This window comes from Amborella trichopoda, chromosome 1, assembly GCF_054954075.1.
Source record: "Amborella trichopoda isolate Santa Cruz 75 chromosome 1, AtrichopodaSantaCruz75HAP2 v2.0, whole genome shotgun sequence".
NCBI lineage: Eukaryota > Viridiplantae > Streptophyta > Magnoliopsida > Amborellales > Amborellaceae > Amborella > Amborella trichopoda.
In genome coordinates this window covers 32,284,423-32,294,209 of record NC_142336.1, presented here as the reverse complement: position 1 = coordinate 32,294,209, position 9,787 = coordinate 32,284,423, and the positions used below count along the sequence as shown (strand labels likewise).

General features: G+C 32.2%; 1 long non-coding RNA gene across 1 annotated transcript; it reads left to right on the top strand.

Annotated features, from left to right (window-relative positions):
• Positions 1–3,104: 3,104 nt before the first annotated feature.
• On the top strand, positions 3,105–7,133 carry LOC148783783 (uncharacterized). The gene is made up of 2 exons (XR_016046748.1): positions 3,105–3,430; positions 6,914–7,133. It is a non-coding gene; the product is annotated as an uncharacterized LOC148783783 (long non-coding RNA).
• The last annotated feature ends 2,654 nt before the right edge of the window (positions 7,134–9,787 follow it).

The window sequence follows — 9,787 nt, the reverse complement described above, 5'->3', positions numbered from 1 at the left end:
GGAAGTAGACTACTCGACATTTTTCAGTAAATTTATTATGCGCGGTTACACTCCAACATTAAGGAAATGAAAAAAAGTTACTCGAGATTTTTCAGTAAATCTATTAGGTGCACAGCTTAAAGTGAAAAATTATTACGCACTTGACGAGTAATGAGAAGAAATTCAATCATGCACCTCTTAATAAATCACAAAAAAAAATTTTAAAAAAAATAAAAAAATTTCTTCAACTAAGCCTGCCCCAATAATTCCCTTTACAAACTGAATCACATATATATTTAAACCTCATAAATCACCTATCTTCCCCCAATAATTCTCTTTACAAACTGAATCACACATATATTTAAATCTCATAATTCACAATAGCCTATCTTCTTCAACTAGCACCGCAGCCTATAACAACCTATCTTTTTCAACAAATAATTAAAACCCAGCCGCCCATCTTTGCAACGATAGCTATTGTTTATTTGCAGATATCCAAGATTTATTTTTTGGGTTTACCACACAGATCTATTGTTTATTTCCATATATCCAAGATTTATTTTTTGGGTTTACCACAGATCTATTGTTCCAATAAGCTATTGTTTATTTTCAGATATTCAAGATGTATTTCTTGGGTTTTGCAACTAGCTATTGATCTAAAAAATAAACGCATTTGGGTTCTCTGCTAAAATCAATCTGTTTATTATTTTGGCTTTATTTTTTCTTTTTTGCTACTATTATTTGTTGATAAATTCGAAATATTTGAGTTCACCCAAAGAGAATCGTGAAATTAGTGTGGTTTTTGAAATTAATTTACCTCTTCAATCTCTTCTAATGCCCCAACATAATTTCCCCTCTAATACATCTCATTTAGTCATAAAGCCTTCTAGGTTACTAGTTAAATCCTCCAAACTTTTGTATTTTCTTTTGAATTTGCCGATGGAAGTTTTAGAAATGATCGAAAGGCTTTATCACATTAGAATAAAACATAAAAAACATGATGGCTTATCATAATAAAAGTATGTTATTCCAAAGTGTTAACATGTTAGTGTTAACATCTTGAAAACATGTGATTCCAAGTCAAGACACAAAGGCATACAAAAGGAATGGCTAATTCTTATGGCTGATACAATTATAAAGTTTAAGTTACATAGTAATAGGGATTGTGTGCTCAACCATGTTTTGGGTATAAAGCCAAAAAATAAAAAAAAAATAGTTGGAAATGCATTTCCCATATTTCTTCTAGACATAGCCAAACAGTAACAATGTATTTCCCAGGTTACATCTAAATACTACCCAAACAGTGAAAATTCATTTGCAGGTAATACATTATAGGCATCTAAATACTGCCCAAACAGTGACAATCCATTTGCAAGTAATATATTACGCTGTAATATATTACGCCAGTAATATATTTCACAGACATTATATTTTCAGGTATCGAAACGGCCCCTAAAACATGATTTTTAAAAAAATATCCAATTTCTTAGGCATGATGAAAACTGCGAGTTTTTTCAAATGTCTTAAAAAATCTTGTTTTCTAATGGAACTTATACAGATGCTCAATTTATTTATAAAAATAAAAACTAAATCTAAAAATATCTTCGCATTCAGCATTGCAGTTTTTTATTTTTCATCTTCATTTCTATGAAATAATTTGAGAGAAGCTTGCAAAAATTAAAATTAAATTAAGGAAAAAATTTATATAAAGTTGTAACCTTAAAATGTAGAATTAAGGTGCACCTCAAAAATCCATTATAAAAGTTTGTTTTAATATTGGAAAACCCTCTACATGATCATCTCACCATCGTATGAATATGAAAAAAAAAAACACATTTGAATCCAAAAATAGTGTATCTTGCAACACATTAGGTGGACCATCCAATTTCAAAATTTTCATGTGTTTATGGATCTACTTGATGTGAACCATTTTGAAGTTTAAATTTTTTATAATTAAATATCAAAATGGATTTTCATGCCATCTTAAGAATTTTTTACAGTAAAATTATATTTATGATAAAATTTAGAGGTACGCCTTAATTTGATTGTTTAATGTTGCAACTTTATATAAACAACACCCTTAAATTAATCATATTCATTTAACAAAAAATTGCATACAAAAATTTCACCAACTTATTCCAAAGGATATTCCCCCAAAAGACTTTTGTCATCCAATATTCACCAAAATTCCCAAAAAAAAAAAAAACGACCTATTTTCCATCAAAGAAAACATATTCCCATAAACATAGTAGTAGGGTGAAAAGATTCATTTAATGAAAAATCTCTTTTGATTTTCATTTAAACAAGAGCACATCGCAAAGAGGAACAAAGAGAAATTCGACTAAAATTGAAGAATCAGGTGGTGGCTAAGAATTACGTGTGAGGGTCGAATATTTAGCTTTGCATACATTATTGCTTGGTATAAGTAAGGTTTTTGTTTTTTCCTTTCTTTTTTTATTTGACAATAAAGGTGGTTGTTATTTTACTTTGTATAATTAAGTTTGATTAAATTTCACATTTTTTGGAGCATTTATCTTTTCATTGATGTACACAATACAACATTTTGATTAGACTACTATTCCGTACTTTTACTTTTTTTATGTGCAATCCCATATGGATGTTCTTTTCCTTTGCTTAATGTTGTCACCTTCAATTCATCTTTAGAATCCAAAAGTGGCTGGGTCATGGTGATAGCACCCCCACACCTAGTTACTAGGTTGCGGTTTTCAATCTCACTGACCCACCGGCACTTTCAGAAAGCTAACTCATAAAACCGGTAAGGGCCTATCTTCACCAATAAATTACTCCAAAAAAAAAGAAAAATAAAAAAGATCCATCATTTTGACAATGTGACATCCTCAATGATGGTGGTATGTATGGGTAGCCATGGGGCCCTCATACATGCTATTTTTTCTCTCTTTAATCTTCATCATAAATATTATGCTTGTCATTAAATAATGACTCTTCTTAGAGAGAGAGTCCCGTTATCTAATGGGTAGAAAATAACCACCCACATCCCAGAATTACAAGGCTACATTTTTCAGAGTTTTAAGAAGAAAGCCGAGTGTTGGAAAACGACCACCTCTATCTTTCTATAACTAGGTCTTTTATGACCATGGAGAGGCATACACAAAGAAGCTTTAAGTTCTCATTGTTCAGGAAAACCCTCTACGATGCGATCCTCAATCTCATGACACCGCTAGTAATCCTTGGAGTTTTGGGGTTCATCTCTTCCCACATACTCCAACATTGGTATCAGAGCTATCAGGTTCCATTATTTATTTTTTTACTTTTATTCTATTTGATTATTGCTCCCTCCCCCTCTCTGTGGCTTTGCAAAATCTTGGGTACTTCTCTCTATGCAAAAGCTTGCAGTGTTTTATCTCACTGCAAAAGCTTGGGGTCGCTCTCTATGCAAAATCTTGAGGTCGCTCTCTATGGAAAATCTTGGGTACTTTTCTCTCTATATGCTAACTAGGGCTTCAATCTCTCTATATGCTTATTAGGGCTTCAATCTAGGGTACTTCTCTCTGTATATGCTTATTGGGTACTTCCCTCTTTGAAAGTTGGATTTTTTGTTTTTTGCAATCTGTGAGAGAAATAACATGGGATTTATGCTTGCATTTTCTGTTATTTGAGGCCATATTTTTTTCATTTTTATTTTTTTTTATGGGTGTACATCGTCTTTAGATGAAAACGCTTGATTTTCTCTCAAATCCTAGCCATTTCTTTTTATAAAATTTGTTCTTTTCAATATCCGTAGTTTTTTCAGCATTATTATATTGTGCAATCCGATTTCGATCTTTTGTTTATATCTTATTTTTTCTTGAGTCTAGATCACCCCCATAAGCACGCACATTTTTTTTACAAGTTTCATAACTCGGAACCTCTTGAAGTTAAAAAGAACGGAAACCAAAGGAAGAAAGCTTGTCAATATCACAGTTAAATTCACTGAAATTTCAGTGATTTTCAATATTTTTCTTTTTCCTACACAAGTCCACTAAAGTTTGTTTTACAGGGAAACAATTGTGTTTTGTCTAAAACACAAACTCGGCCTCAAAGGATCTCTGTTAATTTTAATCTCTAAATTTTGATGTTGATTTATATGTTTATTTTGCATGCTTGGTTTATAATTTAGAGATATTTATGCATATTTTATTTGCATGATAATTCATTACCTTGCATGTATTTTTTTTTGTGGCTTATAAATTAGAGATTTTCTACATATTTTATTTACATAATAATTATCAAAATTATTCTATGCTTTATCCTTTTTTTTAAAAAAAAAATTTCATGATCTTGATTTTGTGAATTCATTTTTTGTAATTATGTTATGCCATATATTTTGTTGAAAATATCAAATATCATGGCAAACTCTCTCTCTCTTGTGTTAAGACATATTCACATATTTATGAAATTTATTTTTATGCGAGATTTGACATAAAGTAGTAGTTACCTTACTTTATTGATTTTTTGTTGTATCACAGCAATGCAAACATAAACTATTTGAGAAAATTTTTCTTTGAAGTTGCAGTTCACTGAGCGTCGGCAAACCTATTGATTTAGCTAGCAAACAACCCTTTCTTAAACATAATTAAAATTTTGAACTTTTAGGTATTATTTAAAAATTTAAAATGGCATTTAGGCTAGTCATGTCAGAACTATCCAAACTTGAAATACTCGATGGGACTAATTTTTCTTTTCCAAGACTGAATATTAATGAAGGTTCATCATTTTCTGGTTATATTGATGCCTCTTTTGATGCTTTTATATAGATGGATGATCCATATTTATGACACTTAAGATTAGGACATATAAATAATGACAGAATGAATCAACTGGTTAAAAGAGGTTTGCTCCCTAATTTAGGAGAAATTGCATTCAAAATATGCGAGCCATGTATTTCTGGTAAATTAACTATGATGTCTTTCCCTAAAAGGGAAAGGTCCAGTGAACTGCTTGATATTGTTCACTTTGATATATGTGGCTCATTAAATGTAAAAACACATAGAGATATGGAATATTTCATAACATCTATAGATGATTTTTTACGTTATGGATAGGTATACCTAATTAGTAAAAAATCAGATGCATTAGAAACATTTAAAGAATATAAAGCTGAGGAAGAAAATCAGTTAGGTTGACATATTAAAATTCTTCGAACAAATAGGGGAGGTGAATATTGCTCTACCTTATTTACCGAATTTTGTAAGGAGCATGATATAATTCACCAAACAACCATATCATATACACCATAACAAAATAGTATAGCTGAAAGAAAAAATAGAACTCTAATGGACATGGTTAGGTCTATGATGAGCCATTCAAATTTATGATGGACATGGGGAGGTGAATATTACTTCGCCTTATTTACCGAATTTTATAAGGAGCATGGACATGAACAGGTAGGAAACCTGACCTTACTATCTTGAAAGTTGGGGTTCTTGGGTACATGTACTTATACCACTACAAAATAGAAATAAATTACATAGCAAAATTATAAAATGTTCTTTTATAGGCTATTCAAAAAATTATAAGGGGTATAGATTCTATAACCATGATACTAAATCGTTAGTAGAGAGTCGTGATGCTCATTTTTTAGAAAATATATATAATGAAGATATTCTAAATAAGCATGTTGACTTACATGAAATTGATAAAAATAAGGGTCTGGAAAACCTTGTTTTTCGGACTCCCTCTACATATAGTGAGAATGATTCAATTGAATCATGTATACCTGACAGACCTAAAGAACTAGAGTCCCACCTACGATTTTAAAAGAATTTTATGTATTTATGAATGAAGATAATTATTCTTCAATGAGTGAGGATACAATAGATGAACATCAAAGCTACAGTTAAGCTATTAGCTCGCATGACTCCGCTGAGTGGACTCAAGTCATGAAGATGAACTTGATTCTATTAAAAGAAATCAAGTTTGGGAGTTGGTTGACCTCCCTAAAGATAAAAAAGTTATCGGTTGTATATGGGTCCTAAAGAAAAAGCTTAATGCAATTGGATCAATTGATAAATATAAAGCTAGGTTGGTAGTTAAAAGATTTACCCAAATGGAGGGTACAAATTATGAGTAGCAAAATTTTCATCTATTACGATCATCCTAGCATTAGTTGCATATTATGATCTAGAATTATTTCAAATGGATGTCCAAATAACTTTCTTAAATGGAGAATTAAATGAAGATATATACATAAAACAACCAGAATGATATGTAATTAAAGGCCAAAAAGACAGTATATAAACTTAAGAAATTTGTATATGGTCTAAAACAGTCTTCTAGGCAATGATACTTTACTTTTCATAATACAATCACAGAAATTGGTGATATAGGCAATAGGTTAGACCATTGTGTCTATGTCTAGAATAGTGGGAGCAATTTTGTTATATTGTCATTATATGTGGATGATATTTTGATAGCTGATAATGATATTAGTATGATTAACCATACCAAATCATGGTTAAGTTCCCACTTTGAGATGAAAGATATGGGAGAAGCCTCATTTGATCTGGGCATTAAGATAACAAGAAATAGAAGTTTAAGACTTCTATGTTTATTTCAAGAAAATTATTTAGAAAGTATTTTAAAGAGATTTAAAATGGAAAACTGCAAGCCCATAGATACACCAGTTTGTAAAGGCTTAAAATTATCAAAGAAAATGTGTTCATTAAATGATAGTGACAAAGCTGAAATGGAAAGAATTATATATGCTCAAGCTGTAGGATGCATAAATTATGTCATGTTGTGCACAAGATCTGTTTTAAGTCATGCATATGGTCTTGTAAGTAGATTTCAGAGTAATAATGGGATGACTCATTGGCAAGCAGTAAAAAGGATACTCAGATATATTCAAAAAACTAAAAATTACAAGTTGTGCTTCCAAGCTGACAATTTAGAGTTACTGGGTACTTTGATGCAGATTTTGCAGGAGACCCAGATGATAGAAAATCAACATCAGGACTTGTATTCCTCTTTAAAGGTAAATGTGTTTCTTAGTCTAACAAGAAACAATGTTGTGTAGCTCGGTATACTATGGAGGCCGAGTATATTGCTTGTAACATTGCTACAACTTATGCTATATGGATTAAACGCTTCATAAATGATTTGAAGTTGAATATAGCTGACGGACCTGTTAAATATTTTCGTGATAATCAGGCTGCTATCTCATCAATTAGAAATGGAGCTTATAGTTCCAAAGGTAAACATATTGAAATTGATTATCATTATATTTATGATATTATTGGAAAAAATGAAATAACTGTAAATCATTTGTCATCTTCATATATGATAGCAGCCTTCAACAAAGGGATCGAGTGCAGAAATATTATCAAAGCATGTAGCTTTGATATGACTTAAAAATATTTAAGTCAGAAACTCCCAAATAGGATATTTCTTTTGATATCTTGATCATGAGCGGAAAAGCCGCATTAGCGTGAAAAACCCCATTACATGACTTTGGATATTTTTTATTATGAGATGTGTAACCGCACTAGCGTGAACAGCCTCATGACAAGGACATGTTCATTAAGCGGTATTATATCAATATATCTGACCCTCATGGCCAAGTGGGAGATGTTGGTACGTATGGGTGGCCATGGGGCCCTCATACATGTTATTTTTTCTCTCTTTAGTCTTTATAATAAATATTATATTTATCACTAAATAATGACCCTTCTTAAAGAGAGAAAGTACCGTTATCTAACGGGTAGAAAATAACCATCTATATCCCAGGATTACAGGGCCATGTTTCTCAGAGTTTTAAGGAGAAAGCCGAACATTGGAGAACGACCTCCTCCATCCCTCTATAACTAAGCTTTTCATGGCCATGGAGAGGCATACACAGAGAAGCTTTGAGTTTTCATTGTTCAGAAAAATCCTCCACTCTACCATCCTAAGTCTTACGATACTGCCAGTAATCCTTGGAGTTTTGGGGTTCATCTCTTCCATTCTATAATTTTGGTTAGCCGTTTGATTGTGTTAAGACTTTTTTTTGCTATAAATCATTTTTAGGAAAGGTCATAATAAGACAATGAAGGAAATAAAAGAAAGTTTTGTTGACATTTTGTAGATTTTTTCTTTCAGTTTTCTTTTTTAAGTAGGAATACCTTTCTTTGTAATGGACTTTTTTCAAAATTTACAAAAAATCCAAGAAGCTCCATTTAAGTTTTGAGCGTGGGAGAATTAGGAGGGAAAGGTTAGAATTTGAATTATAAATTTATTTGGTAAGCAATATTGTGCACGAGGATAGTGTCTATTAATGTTCCTAGAAACTTTATTTGTATATGGCTTGGAAAAGGTATTATGTATGACTTGGGAAGGGGTAGTATACTTTAATGCTTCTAAGAAAGTTAAGAAAGTTTTGGTTTATCAATCAGGCAACGGTTTATTAGATGAGGAAGACTTTTACCTTGCTGAAATTAATATTTTTGCTGTAAAATTCTAGAAATCAATAAGTTAGAATTAGAGATTGAGAAAAATGTCGCACAAAAAATTAGAGTTGGGTAGGCAAGTGGAGATGTCCAACTGGAGTTTATACATTGTCACATATCAATGAAGTTGAAGGAAAAGTTCTATAGGGCAGTTGTGAGACCAGCTTTCCTTTATGGGGCGAAATGTTGGGCTGTCAAGAAACAACATGCCCATAGGATAAGTGTAATTGAAATGAGATGGACGAGTAGCAAGACAAGAAGGAATGTTGAGGTGAACTTAAGTGTAGTTCCAATAAGTGATAAGATGAGAGAAAATAGATGTAGGTGGGCCGTCATGTGCAGTGCAGACCCAATACAACACCTATTAGGAGGTGTGAGTTGGTTTAAGTGGGAGGCTAAAAAAGGGTAAGGGTAGGCCCAAAAGGTCATGATTTGAAGTAGTGAGAAAATATATGGGACTTATGGCTTCATTGAGGATATATCCCTCGATATAGTAGAATAGCTGATCAAGATTCGTGCAACTGACCTCAAATAGTTGAAAAAAGCTATGACGAACTTAGTTCCCATTTTGGGGTGTCGAGTCCCTCGTACTACCATTGAAACTAGGTTTTAGTAGCATCAACCCATTGTTTTTGAATCACACTTGAGATCACGTAATTCGTACCCAATTGTGTGTTATGTGTGCGTGTGTGTGTTTTTCTGTGATCTAGCAAAGTTTAGATGGTTAAAATTTTATTTGCTTTATTTTATTCATACCATCTAGAATACATACAAATATCCAAATTACAATTTTAACTCAAGAAATAGGACAAAATAATCCAAGGATTCTCACTTGCATGCCACTTACATAAATTATCATTTTAACCAAAACAAAAAAATAATGCATAAATTTGAGATGAAGATAGACTTAAATCAATACTAAAATACCTTGCCTTAGATCGCCTACAAAGACATGTCACACCCCACTCTGAATTTCCAATACCGATGGCACACGTCATTAGGTGTTTTATTTTGTCTCACAAATTGGGAAGCCAGGGCAAAATCCGAATCATAAAAATAAGAGCATGTGGAAGGTTCAAACTATGGGATAGGGTACCCTTTGCCTAGGCCTTCTACCTTCATGCATGGCACCCTTTAACCCTAGGCTTAAAGAGAGAAAACGAGGGAAAAGAGAGAGTGGCATGCCGCCCTAGAGATGAGAGAGAAAGAGAGGTCTAGAGATGGGTGTCCTTAGGCCTCTTCGAAGGAAGGTATTTATATATGCAAATTAGGGTTTATACAGTCTAAGGTTTGCCATTTTATTGAGACTTAATATTGACCAACAATCTAAGAAGATTTGTGGGGTGAAGAGCTATCACCCATCC